The sequence below is a fragment of the Urocitellus parryii genome, chromosome 2 (genome assembly GCF_045843805.1).
Source record: "Urocitellus parryii isolate mUroPar1 chromosome 2, mUroPar1.hap1, whole genome shotgun sequence".
NCBI lineage: Eukaryota > Metazoa > Chordata > Mammalia > Rodentia > Sciuridae > Urocitellus > Urocitellus parryii.
The window spans coordinates 34878528-34898036 of NC_135532.1; positions in this window are offsets into that span (position 1 = coordinate 34878528).

Below are 19509 nucleotides of genomic sequence, written 5' to 3' on the forward strand. Positions count from 1 at the left end.
AACTTAGAGGAGGAAACATTTATTGGGGATCCACTGTTGCAGATGTTCAGTCCATGGTCAGATGACTCCATTGCTCTGGGCCACAACACCATGGTGGAAGAACATGGTGGAGGACAGCTGCCCACACCTGAGAGCAAGAGAGAGGGAGGACGCCCTGTGCACAAAGAGCTGGGACAAAATACAATTCCCGAAGGCACACCTCAGTGACCTTCCTCGAACCATGCCCCATCGGCCTACATTTCCCCCCCAGTAGTCCTTTTGAGTTATTAATCCATCAAATGGATCAATTCACTGATTATGTTCCAAATCTCATAATCATTTCATCTCAGAACATTCCTGCTTATCTCATATGAGCTTTGGGGGAACCCTCCATATCCAAACCATAACACTAACTATAAACATACATTCAAAGGGTTTGTGGCTAGAATTCTCTCTAAATATGTAAGCCAAAAATAGAAAGGAATAAGTTCCAATGAAGGTCTCAGAGAATTCCTGCAATAAAATTTCAATTAGTGTTTATAAAGAGAATGAGAAAGCGACCAAGGGGAAAAAAGAATAAAGAAAGATAAATCCCCCAAAGAGGAAGGAAAACAAGCCACCCAAAGAAGAAATGAAAAATTGTAAAATCAGCCCATGAAAGATAGGATAAATAGGATTATCAGTTACGAATATAAAATATTTGCTTGATACATTTAAAACAGGAAAGTAGCAAGGTAAAAATCCTAGAGATCCGCTGTACATTATATAACATTGCACTTATAGTTACAATAATATGCATACACTTAAAAGTTTGTTAAGATAGTAGATGTCACATTCTGTCTTTTTTTTTTTGCAACAATAAAAAGAAATGAAAGATCGCATTTAAAAAAAAATGTTTGGCAGAGAAACACAGACAGTCAAATTAATCAGGCAACCTTTGATTAAAAAGATCAGTTACAAATTCAAGAAACAAAATAAAGTAACTGGTCAGAACCACAGAGCAAATTAGTGAACTTTAAACATCAAGCTGAACAATGACCAGAAGCAATGGCAAAGGAGGAAAAAAATCTAAAATGTACCCAAAGGAATACCAAAGGAGATCATGGAGGAAGTGGGGGAAAAAGGAAATAGTCAGAGATAATGAATGAATCCTTTCCAGAGTGATTTCATAGCAGCAATCCTTTGCTTCATGAAACTCCCTCACTCTCAGAAAAATTCCCACCCAAACACCTCAAAGTGAGCCTGCAGAATCACCAAAGACAAAGAGAAAGTGCCCAAGGAAAAGACGGATCACCCACCAAGAACATCAGCTCACAGCAGACTTAACGCAGCAACAACTGAGAGAAAATCGTGGTCAGTGCAGCAAAACAGTCCTTCCAATGTGAAGAAGAAATAAAAACATTTTGAATTAAAAAAAAAAAAGCCTGAATGAGATTATTATCCACAAACACTTGGAAAAAGAACTTCCAGAAGATAGATTTCAAAAGGGAGAAAACAATCTCAGAAGGCAATAAAATTATTTCCAAGAAAAATTAGGAGTAAAGGAAATAATAATCGGGCTGGGGTTGTGGCTCAGCGCAGAGCGTTTGCCTAGCATGCGCGAGGCCCTGGGTTCGATCCTCAACACCGCATTAAAAATAAACAAACAAAATAAAGGTTTTGTGTACAACTAAAAGATAAATATTAAAAAAAAAAGAAAATAATAATCATCTGGGTAAATATTTTAAGCTACAAAATAATAAATAGAAAGTCTAATTAGCAAAATTTTAAGAAAAGAGATCAACAAAGTACTAAAATAAAAGAAAAAGAAAAAGAAAATAGGACATGTTATATGAAATGCTAGGAACATCATCACTTGCTTCCCCTCCGTGAATAAATAGCAACCATTCTCAAAAAGCGTTTTTGGACTCTAGTTTGAATCTACCTCAGATAAATTTTTTATATCTTGCTCAAAGATTTAATGCTTGCATTTTCTATGAATCAAATTTCCTAATTGTAGCACTTTGCTGCAAACCCAGCACATTTCAGGAGCTCGATCCAGGGCAGCCTATCCAAACCCTCCCAGATTTTTGCTTTTTCCATTTCCGTCTCCATTTAATTTCTAAGAGTGATGAGATAACTGCAATGACAGCAATCTAAGTGGTTATATATTTTGTCTAAAATGCCCTGAAATCGTTCTGAGTTATTATGTAAATACCCAAATCTGCTCATTATGTTGTTATGGGGGGGGGGAGGCTCAACAGTCCTCCTGCTGATGCTATTTCTTAAGATGAGATCATTAGAAAAGGATTAGTGGTGTGATGTCTGAGGGGCTTAAACAATAATTTGAGTCTTTCAGATGTGCACACGGTAATTTTAGATGAATTCCAGCCTCTTCTGATGATAGCCCTCAATTCAATCATCACTGCCTTTAAAGAAATGCTAATTGGATGAGATAATTTTTAATGCAAAATTTGACACATAGGATGCCCTCAGTAAATAGTAGCTATCACCATTCTTAGTATAATTTCTGGGTACAAATGAAATGAACACCCAAAGTTTGGCCACCATGACAGACTTTCCAAGTCTTGGCTTCCAAGAGTGATTTGAAAAGTTTCAAAGTCACAAAACTTGAGAGGTCGAAAGATATTTCCCTAGGGATCATATTTGATATCTGGGGATTTCTGATTCTTTGAGTCAGTGAACGTTTGGAAAGCACTTGGCATTTCTGACATAAAGATAAATAAAACATGATCCCTCCTCGTAAGGAATTCACAGCTGGCCACTGTGATTATTAAGACGGGTATTTGAACCAAGTTTGCTGGGCATCTTCTTCACAGTAGGCACTGTGCTAGGCTCCAGAGACACAGAGATAAATAGGTTATATGTCTTCAGGATCTTCCCATCTAGTGGAGAATACAAGTGAGTTGAAAACCAATTAATTACCAAGCTTCACCACTGTAAAAGAGCCATGGACAAAGTTGGAAGGTACAGAAGACAGAAGAGCGAATCCTAACTGGAAAAGTTACCAAAAAAAAAAAAATTTTTTTAAGGAGCTGGCATTTGAAACTAAACTTGAAATATGAACATGCAAAAATCAAGAGCATTCCAGACAAAAAGTAGCATGTGTAAATTTGGAGCCATAACAGAATATCCCAGGCTTTTGGAATGATAGACAGTTCTGTGTGGTTTGATTGTCAGGTTAAAAGTGAAAACTGACAAAAGTTCGTTTGGGACAAATCTTGCAAACCTTACCACTTATCTTGGAACAATAAAGATCAATAGGAAATTGGAGGCAGGAGATGGCTGTATCCAATTAAAAAAAAAAAAAATTAAGGAGGGCCATATGAAAGTTACTCCAGAAATGAGAAAGACTAGAAATCAGGGGACAAAACAGCTTGGAAGCTAGAGCAATAGTCTAGACTAGTCATGATCATGGTATGAATCAAAGCAGAGCAGGGGGAAGGTTGCAACTATAGGAGAAGAAGTTTGACAAGTCGGGCAACTAAATGTGGTAGGAGAAGAGGAGACATCAAAGATGGGGGAAACTGAGTGAGCCATTTCACTATTATCTGACAGAAAAAAAAATGTATGATATAGAGCAGGTTGCAGGGGGTGGGGAGAATAAATTCTTTTTATTGTATTTTGAGACACTTAGGAAATCTCAGTAAGGAAGCTGTATCTAGTAGGCGACTGAAAACATGGCGGCAATGTTTGGGTAGAGATAAACATTTGTTAGAAGGATGAGAGAAACTGTAGATATCATCTGGTGAATTCAAGATTTTTTTTTTTTATGTAGAAAGAGATAAAAGGAACCTGAAGATTTGTCCAGAACAACTGACGTTCATTGTAAGACCAGTCCATCCAAGGAAACCCACAACACACTGCACTCTGCCCGTAGCCATGGTAGAAGATGACCGTTAACATGCAAGGGGTCCCACCTCTTCCCAATCTCTCCTCTAAGTAAAAAATGCCCATGAAACATTTCTACATTTCTTCTACTACTAAGTTCATTAAGTCATGAATAGCAACAAACTTGTTGTCATAATTCTTGAACTGTCCTTGACATCCTCTGATTGACAGGAAGCCTTTGAGATAAGGAAGGGAATAATGAAGAAATATATATAAAAAAAAAAATTGGTACACTGAGAAGGCACAGAGTCACAAAATCCACTGGGACTCTTCTGAGAACTGTTCCCCTCTGTCTGGTACTCTCTAGTCAGGGGACATATCCAGGCACTGGACTGACTACCTGTGTCAACCCACCTGACCTTAATTTGCCTAAAGAACATGCTGAATTAAGACTGTGTTTGCTATCTCCCCACACATGGGTTCTTTTCCTATAACTTCCTTGACATCTCTGTCTTTCCCTTTGAAGACAAAAGCAACCAAAGACAATGGCATTGTTAAAGCAGGTCACGGGCTCTGCTTTCCTCTCTTCATCTACGCTCTTGAAATATCTTCAATATAAAGACAATGAGCAAGATCCAAATTCATGTCCCCAGCCTATTCCCATCTTCCTGGAAAACCTCCTCTCTACCTGCTAAATGATGAAAAGTTGGGGTAGCAGAGAAATTTAAATTGATCTTTTAGATCATCTGCTCTGTATCAGCGCTTCTCCAAGTGGGAAAGGAGGCACCCAACGATAAGAGCTGTGGGCCAGATGATTCACAAAGCCACAAGGTGAAACTGTCGACTCTCTTGGAAACGTCCAGTTTTACTTGAAGATTTGAAGGGGATTTTGTCTTAATATTAAGTAAGCACAAATATATGAAAGTATAGACTGCCAAGTCCATGTGTAGTTTTTTTTTTTAAAGATAAAATATGAGACTTCAAAGAAATTTCAGACCTCTAGACAGACTCCTTCCAGCCCCCTAAATCCAAGAGACAAAGACCCTCTCTTCTCCCGTGGGGGTATTTGAGATGCTCTGGGGAGATTCTTGTTGCCTGGAAGAATAAGAGGAATGGAGAAATCCCCTTGTCAGTCTGGTGAAACTGTCGGGAGGATTAAATACAGTGAGGATTCAGACCCTACCCTGCTTACAGTGGCTTCACTGACGATTTTTCAATGCTATGGTGGTGTAAAAGTGATACACGTTCAGTAGAAGTCATACTTCAGATTTTGAATTCTCCCACGCTGGTGCCGTGGAGCCTGATCTGTGGAGCTGCAGTTGCCATCATCACGACAAGTAGCCAGCACTCTCCAAGATGCTGTTCTGCTGAACTTGGATGTTCAGTACGTTGCATGAATTCAGTGTATTCTGTTGTGTTTTTGTTTTTGTGGGGGGCAGTACCAGGGATTGAACTCAGCAGCCCTTGACCACTGAGCCACATCCCCAGCCATATTGTGTATTTTATTTAGACACAGGGTCTCACTGAGTTGCTTAGGGCCTCACTAAGTTGCTGAGGCTGGATTTGAACTCCAAATTCTCCTGCCTCTGCCTCCTGAGCCACTGGGATTACAGGTGTGCACCACTGCACTCAGCTAGAGTCATTCTTTAGACTGGATGAAGGACCTTACTTGGGTCCAGGGGCTCCCCACATTGACCAGCCTTGCCTGACACCAAAGGCTGTAATGTCCAATCTATTTGCCTCTTAGCCACCCGGGGTGACTTACATTTAAATTCAAACTAACTAAAACTTTAAAATTCAGTTCTTCAGTCACACCAGGCAATTTCAAATGCTCAGTAGCCACATATTGTTTAGTGGCTACCAAACTGGAGATGACAGATACAGAATAATTCCACCATCCAGAAAGTACCATTAGACAGAGCTGCATAAACATTTGAATATGTGGCCCCAGGCTAGATGACTTTTGAGTTTCCTCAACCTTAATATTCCATACTTTTTGGTGGGGAAATCCCACCAGAGGGATTGTGACTTAAAGGTCTCTTTTTAAAAAAATCTCCCCTCCACCATCTAGCGCTGTAGTTGGAAAGGATGTCTAGAAACATCATTGAACCAAGATCACAAGTGGCTTCCGCAGGGAAGGACAGGTGTGTTGATTTGGTCTCAGAAAACAAACTTGGCGGTGGCAGCTGGATGCCAGAAGCGGAAACCAAAGCTGACAGGTTTGTGAGTCCACAGTCTCCAGTCCAGGCAGGGAGTCCTCAGTTCCACCTCTCCCTGCAGCTTGAATTGGCCCTAATGCATCCAAATAAGAATGGCAGCTCCCAATCTCTTCTTATGCAAAGAGTAATTAAGACAGATATGCAAATGGTCCCGTTCCAGAGGTGCTCCACTGCAAAAGAATTAGGCAAATCTAAAAGCGATTAGCTATGGACACAACATAATTAAATAAGCAACAGAAAGTTTGCCCCCAGGCACAGAGGCTGGCCTCTGAGACTCTGGGAAGGGCAGCAGTAGGTGTGAGCAGCACTTTAGTGGTGCTAATGTGTAATTACAAATGCGCCTGATTCCTCCATCTTATTCATTACCTCCAGCCCCTCCGGGAGCACTATCGGGCAAGAGTTAGTTAGCAGTTAATAAGCCACATTACCAGGCTGCAGCAAAATTGCATTTTCCTAACACTTTCATTTATACTGGCCTTTCTCGACTGGATCCGCACAGGGGAGATTACCTGTTCTCTTTACACAGACTCTAGGACTCAAGTTTGGGAGATATCATGCCCAGCCTTTGGGAAGAGGTGATTTGATGATCAGACACTATAAGACTCTGCCTACCCAAACAGCAGCACCTCTCGACCCAACCCCCAGCTTGTGAAAAAGTACCAGCCTCATCCCAACCCAATTAGGTCTGGATCCTGGGAGGAGGGCCCAGGAATTAATCAATATTTGATGTAATAGCTATGCTAATGACTCTAATTTGATCATTCTATAAAGTAGACACGAATCGAAATATCACTGAAGCCTATAAATAGATACAATTATTATTTGTCCATTAAAAATAAAATCAAAACTAAAAATTAGTTAAAGTAAATGTTAAGAAAAGTCGCCCTAGAGAATTTTTAAGAAGTAGCAGGATTGAGAACCTCTACTTTTCTGCAGCCCCTGGACTGCACTGAACATATTCAGCTATCCCTTGACCTCTAGCAAGAGGATTTTCCCCTTCCTTGGTCTCTGTTGAGTGAACAGTCACAGCACTGATATCACATGGTGGTCATGGGACATCCAGTCATAGGACAGCTGACTCATGTGCAGAGGGTGAGCATCCACGACTCCAGGTACCAAGAGCCCGGAACTTTTCCTACCTCTAGCCCAAGATCCAAGATCCAAGATCCTCCCACTTCCCGGGGATCCTGAACTTGGAAGGGAGAGTGGGAGATTTAGCTAGAGGAATCATGTCATTATTATGCCCTGAGTATACGGGCCAGAGACAGACAGAAGGGAGGCGGTGAGAGGAATCCAAGAAGTATGGGGAGAGGAAAATAAAACAATTAGCCATGCAGCTGTTAAGCCATGAAACCCACAGGGATGGGGAGAGGAGAGGCGGTTAGCAGCGTTGGACGTGACCAGGCACAAGTCCGGCAGCCAGGAATGGCAACAGCTGCCCATTTTCGGTGCATGGCACCCAGATTAAGCACGTGTCTTCACATGTCCAGTGCGAGGCACCTGACAAGCACAGATGTCAGATGAAACCCTCCGAGGGCCTGGGCTTGCCTTGCCACTCACTGGCAGGAAGGGCCTCTGCGAGAAACCCCCGTCAATTTCTGGACAGTTTTGCAAAACGCAGTAAATAAGCATGGGTCCCACGCCTGGCGTCATCCCTGCATATCTAAGAAGTGGAGAAATATGGGACATCTAGAATTACGAGCTCCCGCACACATGGGCTGGCTCAGTGGCCTCGGCTGTACAGCTGTCCTCTCCTGACCCGGGCTTAATCTCTCCCTAATGAATTTTCTCTTGATATCGCAAACAGATGGCTCAACCGGAGAGTGAGCACAGTCCCAAATCTGACAGCGTGACTCTGTAGACACAGGAAAATATGGGTTTTGTTTTGGTTTTTGCCTTAAAAAAGAGAGAGAGAGAGAGAGACAGACAGACAGACAGACAGACAGAGTCAGAAGTGTCATGAATACAATAGCGCCTTTGGGCCTCTCCAGGCCTTACCAAAAATAGCCTGGCTTTTCCAGGACCTGGACCTTGCTCTTCGGGCGTTCTTGGTGGCATTTGCAGTATGCTGACTTTCTGCCCATCCTCGGAGGGACATCTGAGAGCTGTAGCTGCATAGTGAGGAGGTGCATGAGTCATATATCTCCCTGACCCCGGGGCTTCCTCCATGCACTGTGCTTTAGGCCACTCACCAGGCCTCAGTTGAAAGTGGGGAGTCCAGAGCCTCTTTCTTGAAAGTTCACCTCCTTTTCCAGGGGAAGAGAATAAAATGCACCCTCCTCTTGGTATAGTTACCATGTAATGATCGGCATACTCAGAGGTGCTTGTTAAAGGCAAGCCTCTAGGCAGAAAGGAAAGTTTGGATTCCATACAAAATGTTCTATGAGCCTAAATATCCATCAAGTATTGGGTGGGATGGAGCAGACACGGGCCTTTCCTTATACACAAGACTCACAGACTCCAGGAAGGTGGAGAGAGGCTTCCAAGAAGATCTGTTCCCGTGGCTTTCCAACCTGGCTGCATAGGAGAACCACCTGGGGAGTTTTAAAGACGCTGATCTGGCTCTCCGCCCAGACCCAGAATCACAGGCGTGGGATCCTGGCATGAGTTCTTGGTTTTCTTTTATTTATTTACTTATTTTTTTAGTTCCCATATTATGCAATTTTGATGCTCAGGGGCTCTTGAGTGTAATAATGCTGAAATCTAGTCTCCTCCTCCAGAGTGTCCCAAACTTGAATATGGACATGAATCACTTGATGAGACTCTCATTAAAGTATAGATTATGATTCAAAGGTCAGGGATGGATCTGAGATTCTGCATTGCTTGAAATGGTCCCGAGTAAAGCAGATATTGCTGATGGTCCTTTGATGGCATCAGGCCCTGACACTAGTCCTATAAATAGATGAGTCGCCTGCCTATTGACCTTTGGTCTTTCTAACATCAAGATTAGAAAGCCAGTGTGGGAGGGCAGTTGTATGGGGATGACCCTTGCTTTTTATCCTGATTTGGGGGCTTAATTGCTGTGTAATCTTTAGCAAATCACTTAGCCTCTCTAATTTCCTTGGGCGTTAAAGTAAAAAGGCATCTAATGTGTTTGATGAGACGTGTGACATTTTCCTGTAAATGGTAAAGCACAATAAAGTATAAAAGCTTATTATCAAATTGTCTTTTGAAGGATACCAATATTAGCTTTTAAAATGTAGGTCATTTATATGCACGATCTCATTTCTGTAGTCCTTGATTTCTGCTAACACACACATAACTGAGTTTTACTCCTAAGTCTCTATGTACCTGTGTGCAGGTGTGTGGTGTGTGTGTGTTCTTGCCCCACTGCCTGGGATGGAGGCACTTTAACCAGGAAGATTCAAGTATGCAGAGCAAATGTTCAGGGGCAGCAGCCAATTTGGTAGCTTCTCTTGCTCCCTTCCACGGCAGGAGCATGCTCTTGGCCAAAACAAGATGGCAGCCTGCCCTGGCCAGTTCCATCTCCATGTTCTCCGTGGTTGTGCTTCCTGGCTGAGGTGGGCACGGGAGCCGTGTCCCCTGTGGAGTCCATGCAGGGAGATTGTCTCCCAGGACCCTAACTCTTCTGGAGGGTTGAGCCCCCAGTTCACAGGGCCACGTGTGGCCAATACCAGTCATGCCATCCGCGTACGTTCATTCCCCCAAGAAACGAAACCCTCGACACATTCTTGAACCGCTCTCTGGAAGCTGCTGCCGGGGTTGCGCAAACACATTTGGCACACGCTCCGGGGACCAAGCAGTTCTCTGGGTTGAAGCGCAGAAACAAAATGTACTTGTCCTACTTCCGAGTTGGTGTCTGAGGACTTGGCTCCCTCTGCCAGGGAACGGCCTCCTCACTGATGTCATCCTCCGTTGGAAGGCAAACATCTTTGGGTTCAGCAGTTCAGGACCAGGAGTGAGGGGAGACGGAGAAGCTTGTGGGAAACACACACACACACACACACACACACACACACACACACACGGATTCTTCCAGCTGAATTACCTTAAAATGAGAAGTACTGGCACAGTTCGTGGGGAGGGGCCACCCAGCTGCAAGACCCTCAGGCAAGTTTACTAGTGACAAAGCCACCCTCATGAGCTGGGGTTTTACGGGGGCTCCAACTGCTGCCACAAGAGCACCAGCCCCCAGAGGCCCGGGGCGATATTGGACACCCAAACTTAGGGATGGAATAATTTCCACGTAGCACCCGGTCCTGCCTTTCAAGTCCCTGTGTAATATCGCAGACATCCAGGGACTGCACTCTCTCGGCCAGACTGAGGCGGATCCTGCTGGACTTGAGTACATTTCTCAACTTTAGGTTATCTCGGCACACAAAGTCCTGAGGTTGCTGTGGGTAGCTCAGAGGGTCATTCTGCAGAAGCAGTTTCTTTGATTTGGGAAAAAAAGAAGAAAAAGAAGAAGAAGAAGTTTATCTTTTCCACATCCATATTTTTCACTTATAAAATCTGGAATATTTATGACCAGATCCCAGACTCCAGGGGGGTATGTAGCCAGAGGAGAAGCCACCATCATGAAAGCAGTTCTTGTGGTCAGGAGAGTCAGATGCCCCTGAGATGCCAATGTTTGCATAAAGTCTTTAAAGCAGAGGAAGGTTCCTTTCCTGAAGGACCGATCAACAGTTTGGAGGCTTGTCCTTGGCTGCCCACCAGATTCCCTTTAAAGCATTCTTCAAGTTGCAATACCTGGGACCTTCACCAAAATGTGAATTGGACAGTGAAGGGTGCCCCGCTTCAGTATTTATAAAGGACCCTCCAGTGACTCTCATACCAGCTGGGACTGACAAACTACTCTTCATTCGGAATCACTTTTTCCTAGTGAATATTTTAGGCCCCCAATTCAAGAGTTTTGATTGAGGTCACACAGGTCACTAGGGACAGCCCAGCTATGTCAGCTGCTGGGCCAGATACACTGACGGATATCACTCCAGGGAAGTAGAAGTATGTGATTTTTATAGATGGACACTCCAGGGGGCAGGGGTCATCTCACAAATAGTAAAGAGGGAGGCTGCTGGAACCAGCATCTCCTGGCCGGCTTGCTGAAAGAATTAATTAATCAATTAACTAATCTGAATTTTAGTTCTGCTCCCCTATATGAGCCTTGACAAACCACTGAACTTCTCAAAACTTGTTTCTTGGGATATAAGGTAGGGGTGGATGGTGTCTGGGGTGAGGAGGGGGTAATAGCAATAACTTCCTCCTGGAATTGTGAGCTTTCAATGAAATAATGTCCATAAAATATCTAGCACAGTGCTTGGCATGTAAATGCTTGATTATGTGTACTATTGTGACCATCTGTGTCACAGATGTACTGATACAAGCCCTCAGGCTTCATGGTATTAATTTCTGAAGCCAGCAGCATATCACATGTAAGAGGTGGGGTGCGGTTGGCCTACAAAGACACTCAGCCATAAACACACAGGACGAAGACACCACAGTCCAAAAAGACACACCCTTTCTTGACTTCCAAGATGATTTACGGGTTTCAAGTTCAACCACTTTGCTTGGAATGAAGTTCCCAGTCCTTGTTCCATTTTAGGGCTCTTTCGGTCATGCAGTCTTTCTGTACATCAGGCATGGGAGTAGAAAATGGAAACTTGGACCCTTTATCCTTCCAGAAAAAAAAAAAAACGCTGAACACTGTAGGTCATGAGGATTTCCCACCCCAAGAACCCACATCCAATCCCAAGCTGCAGCACAAGAAAAAATAATTAGGACTAGAATATCCCTCTGCGAAACCTCCTCCTGATTTCAGTATCTATATTATAGACTACTTTAGTCAGCTTTTTCGCTGCGATGACCAAAAGACCCGACAGGAACAATTTCACAGGAGGAAAAGTTGATTAGAGCTCACGGTTTCAGGGGTCTCAGTCCATAGACAGCTGGCTCCATTGCTACAGGCCCCGGGTGTGGCAGAATATCATGGCAGAAGAGTGTGGTGGAGGAAAGTGACCCAGGACATGGCCACCAGGAAGCAGAGAGAGCTGTGCTCAACAAGAACAAAATATACATCCCAAAGATACACTCCTGATGATCCACCTCCTCCAGTCACACCGACCTGCTGTCAGGTACCACTCTGTTAATCCCTATCAGGGGACTAATGCCCTCATTAGGGTAAGGCTCTCACAGCCCAATCCTTCTACCTCCAAACTTTCTTACATTTTCTAACACATGGGCTTTGGGGGACACCTTTTATCTAAACCATAACATTGACTCCATCATTTCTTGTTCACCTTTATTCAAAATTTTACTTTCCATGCATTCCCTGGGAGCTTGTTACACATGCAGAATCTCAGGTCTCGCCTTAGACCTATGGAACTAGAATCTGCATTTTAACAAGATCTCCAGGGAATTCGTGTGCACATTTAAATTGAAAAGTGTTAGGCTGATTGATGTTCTCCTTTCCAGGTTCTGTCTGTTCTCTTGTGCTCTATGGTATTGCCTGATTAACTTGCTGAAGTGCTGCTTCATTCCACTTCCAAGTTCAAGACCTTCAACCTTCTCTATTGACTACCAAACCAGGTGATGCTAATATTTTATATGTGTGCATACAGGGTTTTCAAATAAATAATAGAGCCTTGTTACTTAGCATTTTTATCTAATGTCGCATATAATCTAGCAACAATTTTATGGTGAAATCCCAAATATCACAAAGCCAACCATGTTGTATTAGCATTTTCCAGAGAAACAGAACCATAGGAGATATATAGGCAGAAATAGGATATAGATGTAGACATGCAGATATTTATGGGTAATATAGAGACCAAGAGACCCAGAGAGAATGATTTATTATAGGAATTGGCTTACACGGTTAATAGAGGCCATGAAGTCTTGCCATCTGCTATTGTAAGCTAGGGAATCATGAAAGCCAGTAGTGTAATACAACTTGGATCTGAAGAACCTATGAACCAGGAAAATCCAATGGTATAAGTCCAAGTCCAAGTCTCCAGGGGCCTGGGGGAGAGGCAAGGTCCCCAGGCAGGCATGAGAAGATGAATGTCCCAGCTCAAACAGGAAGATTCACCTTTCCTCCGCCATTTTGTTCTATTTAGACCTTCTTTGGGTTGAATGAGACCCACCTGCTTTGAGGAACCCATCTTCTTTACTCAGTCTCCTGATTCAAGTACTGATCTCTTCCACAAAGTTCCCCATGGACACACCTCCTAGGAAAAAAGAAAATGTTTTACCAGCAATGTGGGAATCCCTCAGCCTGGTCAAATGAACATGTATGATTCACTATTGCAAATATGTCTGCATCCCCACCAGCACCTTATTTAAGCCACCACCATTCCTGTCCTAACTTACCACAACAGTCTCCTATCTGGTCCTCTCCTCTTGTTCTTGTCACACTACAATTCTCTGCTCACAGAATAAACTGAATTGTTTCCTGTCCCTACTTTAAACCAGCCAGCATTTCTTATTGCTCTTGGAGTAAAAAATGAAGTTCTTTCTCTGGAGCACATGATCTAATCTGAGCCATCCTGACCGCCTTAAGGAACCTGTTCCTTCCTCTTCCTTCTGCTCCCCTTCCACACTGGCCTTTCCACCCATCCTTGAATATGGGATTGCTGTTGCCTCTTCCTGGATCTCTAGTCCCCAGGTCTTCATGCTTCTGCTTCGTCCCCACCAGTTGTCCACTCTCCCATGAAGCCCACCGTGACCGCCATATCTAAAGTATGGAACCCCAGCTCTCCTACCCCTGGCTCATTATTCTTTACCCACTTGTCAGTTCTTCCCCTTCGTAGCAATTATCACTATCTGAAATCATCTTATTTCCTTTGGGCTGGTCTGTGCATGTATTACCAAGCTCTCTGCACCAACATGTCAACTCTTGGAAAACAGAGCCCTGTATGACTAGCTCCCTCAGTAACCCTAGGACCTGGCCACTGGATTAATGTTTCTTGCAAAAATTAATGATAAACATCATTTCATTTATTTTGAACCTCACTGTAATCCTATGACCACTAGTCCAGACATAACCCCACCACTTTATTGAGGAACCTCCAAGTATTTAATGATTTGCCCAGAGTTAGTCATCTAGTAAATCATAACATTGTAACTTGACTCAGATCTTCTCACTCCAAAATTTATGGCTTTCTCTATGTATCATACTCCCTTTCACGTCAATTATTAAGCCAAATATTTCAGGACATCTATGATCTCTACCCAATTTATTATTTCTCATCTTTCTCTAAAATGATTTTTCAACATATTCCCATGTTACAACTAAGCTCCTTGCTTACTTTTCCCTGAACGTGCATGCCCCACACTTTCCTGAATCTCTTTTCTTGCTCCTGCTAGACTGGTTACCCAGAACATTTCCCTGTCTCTTAATCTCTCATGTATGTTGAAATCATACCTCTCTTGGAAGTTCCATAGAATATAGTCTCCCCTGCCCAAAGAGTATAGAACCCAACATACTCTTTCTCCAGCCTAGATTCTTAGAAACGCCAACCCCTCTTTTTAACTTTCCTTGTAATACAACGTGGTAATCCATTTTTATTTATGGGTATGTGGTACATTTATGGTTATACTCACTTCACCAGCCAGGATGGACTGGTTCATATTTAAAAGGCATAGCAGGCAACTGGGTCAGTGGCCACTTTGGGGGACCCACTTTTAATCAGCTGAAAGAGGTGCCAGTTCTTCGGTGCAGTGGCTTATCCATCTACTTAGAAAACTTAGAATCATCTATTTGGGGGCTTTATCACAAACTCAATGGTTTGTAGAACAAGGATTTAACAGGTTAGGAAAGATAAAAATATTATATCGAAATCACAAGAATAACAAGGCTAAGGCAGTCAGTGTATTGATCCATTAATTAATCCATTCAGCAAGGGTTTACTGAGCACCTACCAAGTGCTAGAGGATATATCCATGAACAAAACAGAATCACTTAGAACTGAGTGACACTGAGATGAGAGAGAAAGCGCATGCACAGAATGAGAGAGATTTGAGCAATGGAGTGAAAGAGGTATATGTTCCCCCAAAATAGGCATTTCTCTGGAAGTGCCTTGACATACATCAGAAGGGCCACAGCAAGGGATGGGACCAATGCTTCCAAATAAAAGCAGGTATACCTACAACCACAAAGAGCCGCTCAAACACACCACACAGTGACACCATAGCTCAGGTCCCGGATGTGCCTACTCAACCCTACAGTAAATAAGTATTTTCTAAAATGTAATTTTTTTTCCAACCAGAGAAAAGATTTTATTGAATGTCATTTAAAATAGATTTTCATTTCGTGTCATTTAATTGACTTAAAAAGCAATGGCCATAAATTCCATTTAATAGGCGGTTCCACTGGGGAGGACTGGTCGGGCAACTGTCAATTAGGTGTTGCATAAAAAGATGCAAATGTCTCATAAAAGTGATGGAAGGTCATATTATTGCATTAACCATGTCGCTCTTGCCACGCTGTTACACACCGTAGAATAATAACCGACGCATTTAACAGGTGGAAATCATTCTGAATGTGCTTTTAAACTGTGTGTAAATGCAAACTGTCTTGAATCTGTTCTTAGCACCTTTGTCAGACACTTTCAAATCCTCAAGTGCTGGGGAAAATAATTGATAGGCAAGGTTTCGGATAGAATAGGTGATGGGATCTACCAAGACACTTTCCAATATGTGATGTTTTAACCGCTGGTGCTTTCTGAAAGCAGGGTTGTCAAATCTATAAAAATACAGAGCTGATTTATCCCATCCATAAAGACTTCTAATGGTGCCATGCTTCAACCTCTGATTTTCCCCAGCTTCTGACGTACAGGATTTCAAAATGTCAGCAAAAAGCTCTGGCAGGAGATGCACAAGAAGAATACGAAGCAGATGTGAAAGAGTCGGAGGCAGAGAGAGTGAGGACTGAGAACTGTGGACGGCGCTGGACTCAAATGAAAGGAGAGGGTGGGTTGAGGATGCCCCCAATAACTCAATCAAAATAACAGCCAACCAGAAAAATCAGAATCAATGCTGATAACTTCACATTTTAAAGTGAATTTAAGAGTCATGAATGAGGGAATTCGCTGGCAAATACAACTTCACTTGGTGCCCCCCAAAACTTGATTGGCTGGAGCTCCTCATTGAGAGACCATGGACAATCCTGCTAGATTCAAATGAAACAGCTTTGTTGGCAGAGGACGCAAGGCCCACTGCATGTTAAGAAGAAATACAGGGCTGGGGCTTAGTGGTAGAGCGCTTGCCTCCCACATGTGAGGCACTGGGTTCCATCCTCAGCACCATGTAAGAAATAAGTGAATAAATAAAGACATTGTGTCCATCTGCATCTAGAAAACCAATCAATCAATCAGAAGAAGAAATACACCTCTGAGAATATTCTTCATCCTTAGGCAAAGGCATGCAAGGATGTATGTAAAACAAAATGGAGAATAGGGACAGAACATGACAAAAATCCATGCTTTTATGGGATGGGAGAGAGTTAAATAAGCAAAACATAATACCTTGAAAAGGAGAGCAACAAAATAAAGCAGGGAATGAGTTTCAGGGGCACGGGGATGGGGTTGCTGCAGGAGCCTCGGTGAGAGGGCAGCCTCTGGGCAGAGGACAGAGGAGCTGAGGGAGTTGGCCCCGGTAATATCTGAAGAAAGGGCAGAAAGAACAGCAGGTGCCAAAGCCTAACCTGTCAGGCACTCGGGTACACAACAGAAGAGGTGGTGTGGCTGGAACAGGACAGGAAACCTGAGTAGCACAAGAAGCTGAGGTGGGGCAGGACAGATCACGAAGAGCCATTGAGGTTGGGTAAGGACTCCTCTGGCCATGGGAGGGTTCGGAGCAGTGGAAAGGCTGCAGTGTTGAGAGCAGACTGAGGTGACAAGGGTAGAAGCAGGGGGACCAGTGAGGTAGGTAGCTGATGTAAAAAAATGCAGGGAGGGACGCTGGCGGCAGGGACCAGTGGGGTTGTGATGGATGGGAAGTAGCTGGGTTCTGGATATTTAAGGGAAATCAACAGATTCTACCAATGGATTGGCAAGGGGAGCTGAGAGAGAGGGTCAAAAAGAAGAAGAATTCAAAATTGTTGACTTGTGCATCGGAAAGAATGGAATTGCTTTTACTGGGCTAGAGAAGACCTTAAGTACATCAGAGTTGGAGACAGAAGTAGCCAAAGTTTGATTTTGATTTTTGAAAGTTTGATATGTGTAACATACATTCAAGTGAAGAGCTTGTTTAGGTGGTTAGATATAAGAGACTGGGGCCCTCACAAGAGTCCAGGCTGGAGACGCAAACTTAGGAGTTGTGAGCACATCCGTGGTTGGTAAAGCCATGAGACCTTCACCTGGGCAGTGATTTGGACAGAGCAGAGGTCCAAGGTTTCAGCCCCACGTGCTTCCGTGCTTAGCAGAGTGAAGGAAATTCAAAAGGAGTAAGCAGGGAGGTAGGAAGAAGCTAGAGGAATATGGCGACCTCAAAGGTTAGTAAAGAAAATGAACCAAGAAGAACATGAATCCAAAACATCATTGAAATCGTCAGCAGACTCCAAGGAGAGAATGTGTAGAGAAGTTGTTTGCTAAGGGACTCACAGCCTTGTGTACCCCAAGGGGTCTGAGCTGCAGACTGACATCCACCGTCCAACATGACTTCCATACTTTCTCCTCTTTCCATAAACACCCAACAACTCCGCCCACTTCCTCTGGATTCCTCTTTCATAAGAAAATAGAGGCAGTAAGCAGGTTTCCTTATGCCACATACGAAGGGAACCACATCTTCCCCTGCAATCCAATGGTGCCATGCACTCTGCTGCCCCTTATGTTAATGCGGATGCACATCTTCATTCCTATCTGAACCCTCTCAAATGGTTGGTGGTAGGGATGGGATGGAGTACTGAGTAAAGAGGGGGAGGAAGAAAATGAATCAAGATGTTAACGGTAGTTGAATCTAGGTGAAGAGTATATAGATGTTCGTTGCAAATTGTTTTTTTTTTTTCAAAATAAAATTTAGAGGAAATATATGCCAGCTCAATGCTTACCATAAGATACATTTTTAAATGCCATTCTTTCAGATATTAAATTGACAGATATTAAATTGATATTATATTGGCAGATATTAAATTGACATGATATTGATTCTTTCAGAGTCACTCAAAAGAGCTTTGCCATTTAAAAAATATATATAAATGTTTATAATACACTGAAAAGATTTTCACTATTTAAATTTCGGATGAAATTTCAAATAGCAATTTAAAATACTCAAGGGAGAAGAATATCATTTTGAAAAATTATTTTAGGGGATTCTCCAGCAAATGGATTTGAATGCCAAAAGGGTTGGGTAGCTCGCTGAGGGAAATGTTTTATGAGTGCGAGGTCACTTGGAACCTTCTTGAATTAGTTCCCACATGCTTAAAGGAAGACTAGTTAGCCCAAGTCACTGTTCTCCATATGGATGTAGGCATAGGGAAAAAGAGAGTGGGATTAAACCATGTGAGGGTTTTTCCAAGCAAATAAAACAAAAGGAGAAAAGAACCGACAGTTCATGGCATATCAGGTGTTTCTAGTGACTTACCATCTGGTGAAAAGGAAGGCATAAGGAGATGGTGAAGAGGGACATGGAAATGTGGTGAGATCTGTTGAGAGCCACAGCCAAAGGGGCCCCAGCAAACTTCCAGCTGCCAGCAAACTTCCAGCTGCGGGCTGATGATTGGCTCACAGTGGCCCCAGCAACATCTAGCTGATTGGCTCCTCTGCGGTGATGTTCATTGGGCTGTTTCCTTGCCCTTCAGACTACGGAACTGCTCATTGGGGGACTTCTTTGGCTCCGCCCACGCGACCCAGCCAATCGGCCTCAAGAGCAGGAGGATTGTGAGAGGTGGAGTGGTTTGTGTGGAGAGAGGCTTGTGGAAGCCGGTGGTGGCAGTTGGGCTCTGAGGGTTTTTCCTGAGGAGCTGTTTTGTTTGGCGTTTGTAGTTCTAAAAATAAAGTTAGTTTCTTTTGACAAGTGGCTCCTGAATTGTGCCCAGCCAGACTGCGGCAAGATCCATGGACTGTAGTATCCGATGAGTTCCAGATGTTACTGAGGACATGGAAAAATAAAGGAAGTAAGTTCTAGACGGGAGGCAGTGTTTTAAGAATGGGACTCTAGAAGTTAAGAATATTGAGACGGTGGCAGGCCAGCTTTGGAAATGTGACACCCACTCTCCCCACAGGTGACCTGGGCCTATGGATAATCTCCTGTGGAGGATGGAAAGGACCTTTGGATACTTGGCTATGGCTCAGATGATCAGGCTATTTCTATAGCGTGGATGACTTGAAGGAAGGGAAGAAGACGTCAATACAGAAATTCTCCATTTCTCTACAGAATTTCTCTACAGAAGAGAAATTCTCCATTTTCAGCTACAAAGATTTAGGGAGCCATGCATTGAGGAATGTGGGTGGCCTCTTGGAGTTGAGAGCAGCTCTGATGGACAGCAAGGAATGAGCTCAGTCCACAATCACAATTAACTGAA